General features: G+C 45.6%; 2 long non-coding RNA genes across 2 annotated transcripts; one reads left to right on the top strand and one right to left on the bottom strand.

Annotated features, from left to right (window-relative positions):
* The first annotated feature begins 2,255 nt into the window (after nt 1-2,255).
* Nucleotides 2,256-10,934, top strand: LOC127769927 (uncharacterized). The gene is made up of 3 exons (XR_008016860.1): nt 2,256-2,736; nt 5,011-8,907; nt 9,708-10,934. It is a non-coding gene; the product is annotated as an uncharacterized LOC127769927 (long non-coding RNA).
* A 543-nt stretch (nt 10,935-11,477) lies between these two features.
* On the bottom strand, nt 11,478-13,662 carry LOC127769821 (uncharacterized). The gene is made up of 2 exons (XR_008016847.1): nt 12,992-13,662; nt 11,478-12,011 (listed from the first exon to the last, which is right to left on the bottom strand). It is a non-coding gene; the product is annotated as an uncharacterized LOC127769821 (long non-coding RNA).

Below are 13,662 nucleotides of genomic sequence, written 5' to 3'. Positions count from 1 at the left end.
GAAGAGTCCGAGTTCAAGAAGAATGCGGCATAGCAGTTTATCTATTAACTAGGAAGAATCTGTTAGTTTTCTTTTATCTTTAGGACAGTGTGTTTGCTGTCTGATAAGGACTTTATGTTTTCCTTTTATCTTAGGTAAGTTTCTTTCTTGTCCAATAAGGACTAGTATCTATCTACCCATTAGTATAAATATATACACCAGAGGTCATTGTAAACTATCTCTCGATCAATACAATTTCGGCACATGGTCACCTTTTACCTTTCTACTTCTTTGATGAGTTCTTGCTTCGAGTTAGGGCACCTGAATATCGTATAAAGGAAAAGTACGTAATTTTTCAAACTTTTAAAAATCTTTTGCATCATGCTGTTATCTTTGGTTGAATTGTGCACTAATCCTCTCTAGGATAACATATCAAATACTAAAACCCTAAAATATACCAAGGCAACCTCGGTCCAGCTTAACAAGGATGATCCAAGATAGTTATAATTAAATTCAAATAAATAAATGACCCACACAAAGAATAATAATGAATACGACTCGTCGACAAGGACCTTGTCGGGAAATTAAAACTCTAACCCATTCTCTCTAGTAATGGAAAGGCTAAAGCCAAATCAATCCACCCAAGGAAAATTGAAATGTTCTATACATAAATTTATTTATAAATAAAGTGGAGTAGGAATATGTATCCCTGCACTTATTAAATTGAGAGCCCAAGCAATAAATTAATAATCCATACAAATATAATCAGTCAACCGGGACCAAGTCGGGAAAAGTAAATCTGAAACTAAATCCCTAAATAAAATGATAATACTTGGACTGAAATTTACCGTTTAAATAAATTAAAAACTTTAAAGAGGAGCATAAACAATTATGTTGCCTAAATTTAAAGTAAATTGAGAACTCAAGAAATAAGGTATTAATGCACTTGTAAAAGGACTAAAACCGTTAAAATGCTTCCCTAAAAACCCTTCTCCTTGGTCTAAGTTCACGGCTAATCATTGCAATAAGAGTGTAACCCCAATTCAAACCCTTATGAACCAAGATCAATGGAAGAAGTAAATCTAAAAACCATGACAGAGAAAAGTCTGGTTTGGGTTCCTTGCCCCTCCTTCCCTTTGCCCTTGCTCTGCCCATTCTCTGTTTAGCCCCCTTCCATGTGGTCCCCACCCGAGACATCAAGCAGCCAGGCCGACCGAGTGAGCCGTCGGCCGAGCCGAACCAAGGCCGGTCGACTCGTTCCCCTCCCCCTTCCTTGCGCAGGACCGCACCATCCGGCCGCCATCGCCCCGACGGCCGAAATCGCGCAGCCGCCGTCTCTGGCATGCGGGCCACCGTGCTCTGCCCTTTCTGCCGTACCCTGGCAGGCCCAAGGAATCGCCGAGCCACCGCATCGAGCCCTGGTTCCAGCCACTGAGCCACCCGACCATGCGCACGCGTGGTGTTCGACAAGGTGCCGCGTTCCACCTCGCGCCGAGTCACTCGCGCATGGAGCCTCCCCACCGCGGTCGCAACGTTCCACCTCGCACCGAGTCACTCGCGCATGGAGCCTCCCCGCCGCCTCGCCGTTGTGACCGCGTCTTTGTGCGGCGTGTCTGCTCGATGGGCGTCGCGGCTGATCACGCCCAACCGCACCGCACGACCACGCGCCAGCCTAGCCGCAATCAGCCGTCGTCCACCCGACCCCACCTTCTCCGGCACCGTCCCATCCCATCGCGCGAGCACCGCCGTGAATCCCGGACCGAATCAGTAGCGAGAGGACGCCGCTCGCCCACCTCGTTTCCCGTCGAAGTTAGGCGCCGCTCGACCCTCTGCCGCACGCCATCCCTCTTGCGCGGGCCCCCCGCGCCACTGCCCCGGCGTCCGCGCCCCCGTCCCTGCGCCCCGTCCACCACCCGGCTCCAGCGCGCCCATTCTTTCCCTTCCCCCTCGAGCCACGCGACCACACTGCGCCGAGTCCACCCGTGCCGCACACGCACGCTCGGCTCCACCAACACTGGTGCACCCGCGATTCCCGTGCAACGCCGACGAGCAGCGACAATCACGAGGGGCCCACCGTGCCCAATCCATGGCCGCCCCGCCACGCGCCCCGTCGCAGCGGGACGCCGTTCTCCGCCGCTCCGTTCGTCCCTAGCTGGCGCACCCACCCCGTTAGCATTAAGGGCGCTTCAATGCCGCCGTCGCCACGCGCACCCGGAGGCTATATATATGTGGGCAGCTCGAGCCCGCAACCGCGCCCTTCTTTCCCCTCTGTCCTCCCTCCACGTCGCTCGTCCACCATGGCTCAAAACCATCGCGCACACGACGCTGTCCCTCCGTTTGCCCCGCCGAGGCTGGCACTGGTCAGCGTCGGTTGGGCAAGGGGATTGGGCAGGCCGCCGCGCCTGTGCTTGCACCCAACCAGCTCGAAACCTGACACCCGAGAACAAATGGGCTAGGAACGCCCGAACACAAACTCTAACTCGTCTAACACTAACCACTAACCACTGTCCACTCACGCTAACCGCTGACTACTAACCCCTAACCTAGCTGACTACTAAACCCTAACGTTATTGCGTACTAACTCCTAACCCCTAACCCTTATCTCTGCTTGTTTTGCCTCGGCGGACATCGGCGACCGCGATCGAGCACCTGGCGTGCGTGGATGAACCGCGAGCTCGACCTTCCCCAACCTGTACCCCGACGACCGTAGTTGTGCTGTGGCCCTCGCTCGGTGTGCCGCTACCCGGCTACCGCACGGTCAGTACCCCTCCTCCCCTATCCCCTACTTTTTCGCTCGGCCGCCGTGGCGCAGTGCCGCCCGAAGGGCGAACCGCCGCGCCCGTCATCCGCTGTTAGGAAACGATAGGCAAACAAACGATAAAGAACAATAGATCAATCACAAAAGACACGAGATTTAACATGGAAAACCCTCTCAAAATAGGAGAGAAAAAAACCACGAGCGCCAGCCAGCAAAATATCTTCACTATATCTGAGGTGAGGTTACATCACCGCACGGCGGCTTACAAGAGGTATATATATAGTGGAACCCTAAAAGGGATGATGATCCGTACCGCGGGGGCTCCGCCCCCGCACCCCCGGACGTCCCCAAGCGCACAACCCAATGGGCCAGCTTCAGCCTTCGCTCCGCTACGGCAGAAGCTGGCCTTTATTAAGTGTAAATGAATTTGGATCGCAACTCAACAATCCGCGACGACCGCCACCTTGGCAGCGGACCTTTCGCCCCTCTTAGAGTACCCCCTGCCGCACCCCTCGCCCTGTCGAGCCCCATGGCAACCGGACTAGCCGCGCCGCGGGCATGCACACACGCACGCACGAGAGCGCGCGGGTTGCCGCGCTCTGTTCGGCCCCGTGCCGGACCGCGCGAGGCACCTCGCCGCCCCCGTGTGATCCCCTCCGTTACTCCCACCGGTGCATGCCCCACGCGCCCACGAACCCAACCCTGCACCCCTCGCCATTGACTAGGCCCCGCCGCCGTGTCGATCTCAGACCGGCGACGCCAGACCGCCTCCGCCCGCACTAAGCGAGGGAAATCACCGATGCTCCCCTAGCATCAGCGATGCTCCCCGAGGCCGCCGACTGATCGATTCACCGCCACCCGTGACCAATTTCGTCGGCGACCCCAGGCTCGGCCGCCCCGACCATGGACGTCCCGCAAGCACCATCACGCCCAACACCCTTACCTAACCTCCAGCCGCCATGTTTAGCATCAATTACACCCCTCGGAGCCGTGGAACCCCTTCCCCCTTGCCCCGAGCCGTCGCGACGGCCGCTCCGTCGGTGCGCCGTTCGGCCCAAACGCCATTACCGCCGCACCCAAGCCGTCACGTCGCCTCGGTCATCCCCGACCCTCGAGCCACCGCCTGTTAGTGCGTAGAACCCCTAGGGTTCTCCCCTCCCAAGCCGCATCAGGCTCCGGCCTTGCTCGCCGCCGCGCCGCCTAGCCCTAATCGTGCTGTCGCCCGTGTGTGTGAGAGAGAGCAGCGAGAGTGAGGGGGAGAAGAAAAGGGAATAGAGAAAGGAAAGAGAGTAGAGACTGACGACCGGGCCCCACTTCTAAAAAGTTTTGGTTAAAAACTAATCCAAAGAATTATGTTAATCACCCGGCCAATATATTAGTATGAAAAGTGGGGCCCGATCCCTAATGAAAATCTAATTAAAACTCCGTTAAAGATTCCTGTGACTTACATGTGAGCCCAGGGCCACTCTAATGGTCCATTTTGACCAAGTCCAAGTTTACTTCGGCTCCACCTGTCAGTAGCACAAACCTCCCCTTTTATGAAATCTTAAATAAAAATCAGAACCTAATTATATTTACATAATAAAATTGTTTTAGTCTTAGAAAATTCATAACTAATTCAATCTAACTCCAAATCGAATGAAACCAGTCTCTAAAACTTTGTAAAATCAATACCTATCTGTTGGATTTGAAATAAAACTTGTCACAAGCAAGGTTTATGCACAGTAATTAAAATACACCTTTAGGTTAATTAATAACAATGCCAAAATAACTTCAAGACCAAATTTAATTACACCATAGTTGCACTAACTTAAAATATTGTCAAGCCTTAGCCATTTCAGCCTTGAATCGAGAGAACCCGAATAAAACTTGAAACCCTCATAACTTTAAAAGTACGAGTAAAGCTTGCATAAACACCCTAAAATATGGCTAACCCTCATAATATTAGGAAGCACCTAGCTTTACCAAGCAGATGTCTTAAGTCTTAACCCAATGATAAACCAAGGAACTCTATGAACCCAAAATGGTAGTAACTTTCTTCTTAAGAATAAGAACACAAGGAAGTATACCTAAAAGACTTAAAGCCTAAATCGCGTTTGTATGCTTGCTCAAACCTTAGCCTAGCCTAGCCTTAGTTATCGTTGCCCTAGCCTCTAGAATCCCCTAAGCCCAGCGAGATAGCGATAGGAAATGACCACGTTGTTCCACCCTTAGTGTAGAACCTTTTTGTTTGCGTGATCAACTGTTGAATTTGGTTCTTCTTGCTCGTTTAGATGTCACTCGATACGAACAAGAAGGTGCCACCTGTGAAGGCGAAAGCTAACGCTAGAGTTAGTCAACAAATTCCTGTGAGCAAGGCAAGTCATCACACCCCCACTTGTTGATCATGTTGATCCTAGTTTGCGAAATGTTTTGTTTATAAATTGCATGCTCTATTTTATATACCATGGTTATGAATTATTGGTTCATACGTAATATCCTACCACTTTATAAACAACCCATGCCAACCAATTGTTTCCCCACTTTTTGCAAAACAGGGATGACTGATTATACACTACATTCACGCTTAGCCATGCTTAGATAATCTATAGAATCAGTCATTTCGCAACTACTAAAATATGATGAGGCGACATGACTGGGTAAACGAATAATGAACCGGTTGGGATAACATTTTAAATAAAATAGACTGATTAATTAGGACTCGGGTGTGCATGGTGTTAGTGAACGGGTAGAGGGTCTTTAGTAGCATGCCCGAGTCAGTTAAGGACCGGTTCCTTTTGAGATCCCCTAGCTAAGTACATGTACGACCACATGTTTGGAATGGGACAGATATGGCTAACTAATTTACTGAACTTCAGGTATATACCTGGGATAATGGGCGGACTAGGCCTTGTAAGCCGGGCTTGGCAAGGGTAGTCTAGATAGGTTCACATTCCCGTAGTTGATAGGTCTGTGGGACGCCAAGACTATCAAAGTTGTAGAAGAACCTGGTGGCAGAGCTCAGGTAGGTCGTAAGGTGTGAGGAGTTGGGAATGTGTCGTTACCTACCCACCAGAGGCCCGCCCTAGGGAGAGCGCCACCTACCCTAGCACAAGGGGGCCACTGCTAGGATATTGCCAGCAGGAATGTATTGTAAAGGCCTTGTCATTGTGCTTGCACTTAATGCCTTGAACGGCTAAGCGTTAGACTGTGATGGCGTGTGGGTAAAGCGTACTACCTCTGTAGAGTGAAAACTATTCGAATAGCCGTGCCCGCGGTCATGGGAGGAGCTATGACCATTCGGTGGGTACACCGAGGTACCCTAGAACCGAAAGATCGATCCCCACAGTAGAGTTAGCTCATGGATTATGTAGGGGTTATCCTCTCATGTATGAGGCTCTAACCCATAGCTTTTACACTTGCAGAAAAATTTGTTTTGGAAAAGCATTTGAAACTACTAGTAAACTACTGCAACTCTGGCTTTATGCAAATTAGACTTATAGCCGCCCTTGTTATATCCATACATGTTATTGCATATTCCGCGATGGCTTGTTGAGTACGTAAGTACTCACTCTTGCTTAAATCCTATATATCTCAGAGTCAAGCACAGAAGACCTTGCTAGTAAGCATTGCTTTACTGGTAGGATGAATGGAGTCTGGTTCGGAAACTAAGTCGCGACCCCAGTCAACTGCTTGTGGGCATGTTGTTGGGCTACCACTACTTTGGTTTTTCCGCTGCAGTTTATCCAATAGGATAGGTCCCAATAGGATATGGCAATCTATGCCTCAATAAAGGTATTAACCTCCTTTAGTCTAAATTTTTCCGCTTTATGTTGTGTACTAGCTTTGTACGTGTGTAACAACTACTGATCCAGGGATTGGTACAGGAATACACATAAGATTTCCGGTATTCAAAACCGGGGGCCGATAGCTGTTTGCATTGGTAGATTAGGGCATCGCTTTAGATGTTCTAATCTATCTTCTACAGCCGCTGGTTATCATATATTTTAGTTAATCTAGCTTAGAATTTTAATTTGATCATATCTGCTAAGATTCATTTTAGGGTTTATGCGGGCATCGACTAAATTATCTTGCTAGATTAGATTAACTAAGGTATCCACCACCTTGAAAATCAGTCAAAGGCTTGATTGTCTACATATTATGTTTCTTTTCATACTTTGCGTTGCATCAGCCCTAGTCATGTTTAGAACCATAATCTCTAGCCTGCTTTTTGATTGCCAATAAGGGTTTCATCGGGGTTTCAGCCGATGACTTATCTGGATGTTGCATCGGCTTACGAGGAGTACATACAAGTTGGATTTAGCTGATCGCAAGGTTTTATTGTTTATCTAATCGTTTGGATTTATTAACATCGGACCTTCAGCCAATATATGCTTTAACCATCGGATTACTTATTCTATCATAATTATTATTAGCCGATTGGTTTTTACTGGATTATATTATCATTTATTCAAGTATCAGAATACATATTGGATATATAGTCAATTGTTGAAAACCCTATCAGCATTGGCTTAAATTACTTCATCGGCTTGTCAGCCGATGGGCTATTTGATCTTTATTTTATATATATTGTCAGTTGCAAGATCAAACTGACAGACACGCTCGCGTCTCATCAATTTTTGGACCTGCACTGGAGTTAAGCAAATCTCCCAGATCGTTCTGTTGTCGATTTAGTTCACGCCAACACAGATGTGGCACTATCGGCTGAGCACGGCTTTTTCGTGAACGATATTCCTTTTGTTCCCTCTAAGTTTCCACCTTCCGCATAACTTCTTTTAGCTTCCTCTCCAAGCCAAATCCAAGATATCACAGAGAAAAGTTCCCAAAACCATCAGAAGAGCTTGGGTTTATTTTAAGTTATCTCGGAGTCACCGTGCAAATATTCTAAAATCCCCAATCCCATCGATTCCTATTCAAAAATATCCTACCAAAATTCTATAGAAAAATCACTTCAAAAATTCAAATAGATCACTGTGTTTTTTCTCGGCCGAATTCCTTGCAACCCAGCCCAGCCCCTCACCGTTCTGTGTACGCGTATTCAAACTTTGTGTCCCGTTCGTATACAAACTTTATATATGTGTATAAACTTTGTATACGTGATGTATTTTCTTTACACGTATACAAACTTTATATTCTGTACGTATACAAACTTTGTATATATGTATAAAATTTGTATACGTGATGCATTTTCTAGTTTTTTTTAATATGTACATATATAAAATTTGTATACGTCGTGTATAAACTTTGGATATGTATACAGACTTTGTATACGTTGTATATAAACTTTGCATACGTGCATATTTTTTTATGTAAATATATATAAAAATATATTTTTATAGTAGTAGTATATTACTAGTAGTACTAGGCTGCGCCGCGCGTGGGGCTGGATGCGCGCCCAGCCGCCCATTAGCGCCTTGCTCCTGCCTGCTCTGCTCCTCACACCGCCACGCGCACGAAGGAACTTGATCAGACGGTGCAGTCTTTGTTGCGCCAATCTTGAAACCGAGCAAGCAGTACTGCCACCGTCAATCTCCATCTTCACTGCCCAACCATTTAGGGTGTGTTTGGTTCACGGTCATGCATGGATGAGATATGGCCATCCATATTTTATTGGATATGGTGATCCATTTTTGTTTGGTTTGTATAGATATGGTAATCTAATTTTTTGTTTGGTTCGAGGGATATAGTATGGATGGGAAAAATCAAGAGTTAGTGGGACCCATTTGTCATATATATATATATTTTATCAAATATAATCATCAGAGATCATGTTTTAAAGATTTAATTGTAACAAATATAATGGTGTAATCAAATTATAAATTAGATAAATGGTTTATAAGAAAAAATCAGTTGGAGCTTGCTTAACAGAAAATCAAACCAACCACAGCCAATAAGAATATGACACATCACCCAGACCAAAACTAGATGGCTTCATCCAGCATGCACTCATCCAACATATTAAGGGAATATTCCCTATTCTGCGCCGTCCCATCCACCCTGTCCTCCAACCAAACACTACAAAGATGGAGTGGCATCTCCCATTGAGACCCATTCATCCAACCAAACACACCCCTATCTCCATAGCACCCCTATCTCCAATTTGTTCAAGCCACGCTGCTGTGGACGTGTGCTGATCCGCTGCCGCTAGCCACCAGCCTCTTCCAGAGCCGGTGAGGCCATCTCCTCATTTTTTTTCCCCTCTTCTCCATGCTTGTACTGAGCTCCTCGCATGCTCCTGTCCGCCACCATGGCCGCCACCGTGGTCGGCATGGCCAGCGCCTCATCTCTATCAACTAACCATAAAAATGAAATCTCCTCGTCCGTGAACGCGTTTTGACTCGCTCACCCATCTGCATTCGCTTCCATGCCCAAGGTCAACATAGCTCCAGATCTGGAACTCGTGTTCCGGCTATCTCTGTTGTCTTCCAGCCCAGCGTCCACGTCCTGCGGGGGGTATCAGGCTGTGGAACACGTCATTCTACCATCTCTGTCGCTGTTTCCTCACTGGAGTTCCGGCGTCCTTCCCTCCTCCTCTGTTGCTCACGTGAGAGCTAGGGGAAGAAGACGAACCGGCACTGTTTCCTATTGAACACAACCAACTTCATCAAAACCCACTTAAATAGTACCTAAGCACAATTAAACCAGTCCAAACTATTATATTAGAGTTTTTGTTCGGTTTACCTCCGATTCGAGCCTAAAAAACCAAATCAATTTCGGTTTTCACCTCTGTTATCTATAGCTTTAATCCCAAAGTGCAACCACTACTTCACAGACCATGAATCATAACCCTAGGATAAATCTTTTGCCATCCAAATCAAGTCAACTCTCGATTATCGTTTTCTTTTGTTCAGGCTCCAATTCACAATATTTATTTTATAGTATATTTGTAGTATTTTTATTATAGGATTATTTGGTCGTTTATTCGTATGTGTATGTTAGATCGCGCTGAAGATCCCACCCGACTTTGCAGGAACTGAAGTGGACCTAGAAGGCTACGTTGAAGCTTCAGAAGGCCACATTCCACAAGGCAAGCCACAGTTCCAATCTTTGATCATATTGAAACCTAGTAGAGAACCACTTAGTTATTTTTTGCATTGAGTATTTATAAAATTATTTTGCGTATGATTTATTTTTGAATAAATTTGTTAGTATAGTTATTACCCATTATTACGTTGTTATTATTGGCCAAATCCACGAATTGCTGTATCGTGTCCTTTGATAACGTGTAGATTTATATACTTCACAATAACATTGTAGTGGATAAGACCACCAAATATTTATAATCATATACTTATTTTACCCGTCGTCGCATGGTGGCATGCCGAGTGACATAAAATTGGTTATTTGATATAAGTCACTTCCCTGGAGTGATATGGAAGATTAATACCGTGTGAAGATGGATGTTGTGGTTTGTGAGGCTGTGTATATTGTTATAATTATTTTGTGGAATGTGTATATTTACACTTGGAGTATGCATGGGCCTGTGCTAGCTTTGGTGGCTTTCCACGAATATAAGGACTACCCTCTTATGTCATGGAAAATGATGTAATTTTGCGCCCATCCACAGGACTGAGTAATCAGACTTAGCCTAGTACATTGTCCCACTGTGTGAAAGACTGCAGGGTTACTCTATGAGCAGGTTTGGGGTGGACTTGTGGAAGGGGCTTCCGCCAGGTTGACATAATCCATAACCGTACGAACCCGTGAAAGCAACTACCATCTAGCATTGCTTAGGCCCAGCAAATGCCCGACTACTAGGACAGATCAATATTCCGCTGGGCAGTAACTAGTAGTAAGTGGGACTCTCAAATAGCTATGTTGTCCTCAGACTTGCGAACTATTGACATCATGCGGGTAAAGCTAGGCAGTCTCTATAGAGATGAGTCTTGAATCATTCGTATGTGTCGTGCTTCCGGTTAAGAAGCTATGTCATTGGGTGATTCCTATTTATCATGGTATGAGTAGCTTTTAAATTAAAACATATGAAATATGCAGAAGATAAGGATGAATGGTGATTAATATTGCTACCATTTTTTAAATGACGTTTTACAACTATTTGCAAATGAAATGTTTTATAAGGTAGGGAAATACTATTTTATGATAGGCTTGTTATGAAACCTCCTTGATAAACTATATTCCTTGTAAGCCCAGTGTATGTCTCTGTGTGTGTGTATAAGGATGCGCTAAACCGCACCTGGGATGCGTTATAACTAGAACGCTCCCCTGACATACACCCCTACCCCCACCCAATCCCCCCCCCCCCAATCCCCCACCACCTTTTCTAGCCCAGCCGCCCCCACTGGCACCCTCACCCCGGACCTTTTGAAAATAACGTACAGTAACGTAATTACTGAAGCAATATTTGTGGCACAATATAATATAAGTAACATATTTCCTATGCGTAGATATAGTAACTGTGTTACTAACACTTCCACACTAACACACTTCCACACTCCCAATTGATTCCTTTTCTCAGTAAATGGATTACTCACAGGTTATTTCAGGCCCTTCTCAATTAGTTCTCTCTCAGTAAATAAATTACACTCAAAATTGTTCTTACTCCTCTTAGTAAATAAATTACTCCCAATTGGTTCTCATACCTTTGCAGTAAATAAGTTACTTACAATTAACGTATTGGCATCGTAACACGATTTGTCTTAGTAAATAAATTACTATCACACATATGGTTCTCACATGGCATATTAATCTTGCCACAAAATTTGGTTCTCAACATCACATATTGAGCTTGCTGCAAAATTTCTCTTAGTAACCAACTTACTATTACATCGATAGTTCTCACCATATACTCTTAATAACTAAATTACTATTACATGGATGGTTGTCAACATATTGATCTTGCCTGTATCATCATCACTGGACAAATTTACATAAGCCAAGAGAAGTCCTTATATTGGCCTAAGATGGACACACATGTATTGGCACAAAAACAATCTTCTCATCGAGAAAAAACTGTAGAGAATGTGTGAAATAATCTTGCTCCAATCTTCTCACGTTAAAATAAATTACTCCCTGAGTATAGAGAATCCTATCTACTAACAAATCCATCATCCGCCAAGATTCTTCCCATGCTTTGCCACCGGAGCTGGTTGTCAGACGCGGCGTGCTTGTCGCGAGTCGACATCTCTGCGTCTCCCTTGCCTTTCATGTTGGCCCAGCATCGATGAGTTGACACCAAGCAGCATTAGCACTGCAATCAGCCATGGTAGCCAGCTGAGGTGCAGAAAACTACACAAATTCAGAGCATTCCTGCAGACTACAGATGGAAAATTGAGTAGAGCAAAATTGAGAACTCTGTTGAACAAAAAAAACAATTTAGAACATGAACTACATCTACAGCAGAAAAAAAACTCATAGGGGACTCCAACTACTTTGTTCAACCAAAAAATTCAGAACTTTTAGTCTGAATTTTGTTGTTTTAAAATATTCATAGAAAAACTATGTTCGAAATGATCAATTTAGTGAGTAGTTCAGAGAAAATCAATCGATATGCTCTGTTGAACCACAAAATTTCAGAGAACTGCTATTGAATTGAGCTTCTTGAGTTTTCATCTATCAGAAATATCAGAGAAACTAACGATCATGCATGGCGGTTTCCGAATATTGCACACACATATATATCACTGAACAAATGAAATTCACATGGGAGCAGTTTTCTGAATATATTGCAGAAACAATTCATGACTGAACACATGAATATTCAGATGAGAGCATGAAAATTAGGTTCTTCATGCGTTGCAAAAACAAAACTATGGTAACAGGACTATTCACTCATGATGCTTGATCCGGCAAAAGCAGCAATCAAGAAAAAATCAATTAGAAAGGCTTGTTAACCTATCAATTACAGAAACCTGTGGATGTATAGAAGCCTGAAAAATTCAGAATCTCAGTGGATGTTAATGCTACACACACCAAATACAGATCACATAGAAAAAAAAATGGAAGCAGCAAGAAGTTTGATAGAATTATAGATGGAAGTCTCATTAATTCTCTGAGATCTAAATGCTCCCCTGTAGTGTTTCATGACATCAACAGGAAAAAAAACCGCAGTCATACATTCAGATTCACTACATACTAGTACAAAATCAACATCTCTCGGTCTACTTCTACTCTATCATCGACACCATGGAAAACACATCCCAGATCACTGCACACAGCCTTCAAGAAAAAACATAATCGAGAACAGAAAGAATATGAGAGAGAGGATGCCAAGTGATAGAGCAGGTATGTACTGACCTGCATCTTCCTCTGTTGTGCTGCGCTGCCGCTCCTTCTGCTGCGACGCCGCCGCCGGCCTCCTCCCCTCCGGACAGATCTAGGAGGGGAGAGGAGGGGATGGGAGGGCTGGGGCGGCGCCGCCGCTTACTCTGCTTTCTCCGACCATCGCCGCCGGTCACTGCCGCCGCCGTCGCCGGCGGGGAGGGTGGAGAGGGGTGTGTCGTCGGTGGGTGAGGAAGATGGATGCATCGCGGCGGGCGGCGTGCGGATGCGCTGCGCGAGGAGGGAGGAGCATTGGTCTGACCCCACGACGGCTAGCGGCAGTGCGCCTCCACTGTCGGCCGCAACTACGCGTATGCCGCCGCCATCAGCCCCCGGCATGTGGACCCCCGTTTTTATATAAATTGTAGTATGGTACACACGAGTTCATAGCTGAAATACCAAGTGCACATACATGAGAGTTTAGTGCGTATTATTACATCATAGGCCCACAGGCATAGTCTTAGAACATAGGACCGAATGGTCCGGAATACATTCCAAAAGCAGAAGTAGACAAGGCAGCGGAGTTAAGGCAGCGGCACGCCATTGCCACAGGCAACGACCGTAGCTAAGACCTACTAAGCGCCATCGTCTTCATCACCCTCCTGGTAGTAAGCGTAGGGATCCTCCGAAGCTTCATCTCCGACCTC

The sequence above is a fragment of the Oryza glaberrima genome, chromosome 4 (assembly GCF_000147395.1).
Source record: "Oryza glaberrima chromosome 4, OglaRS2, whole genome shotgun sequence".
Classification (NCBI taxonomy): Eukaryota; Viridiplantae; Streptophyta; class Magnoliopsida; order Poales; family Poaceae; genus Oryza; species Oryza glaberrima.
Note: the sequence above shows the minus strand (reverse complement) of the source record. Positions and strands in the feature narration are given on the sequence as shown.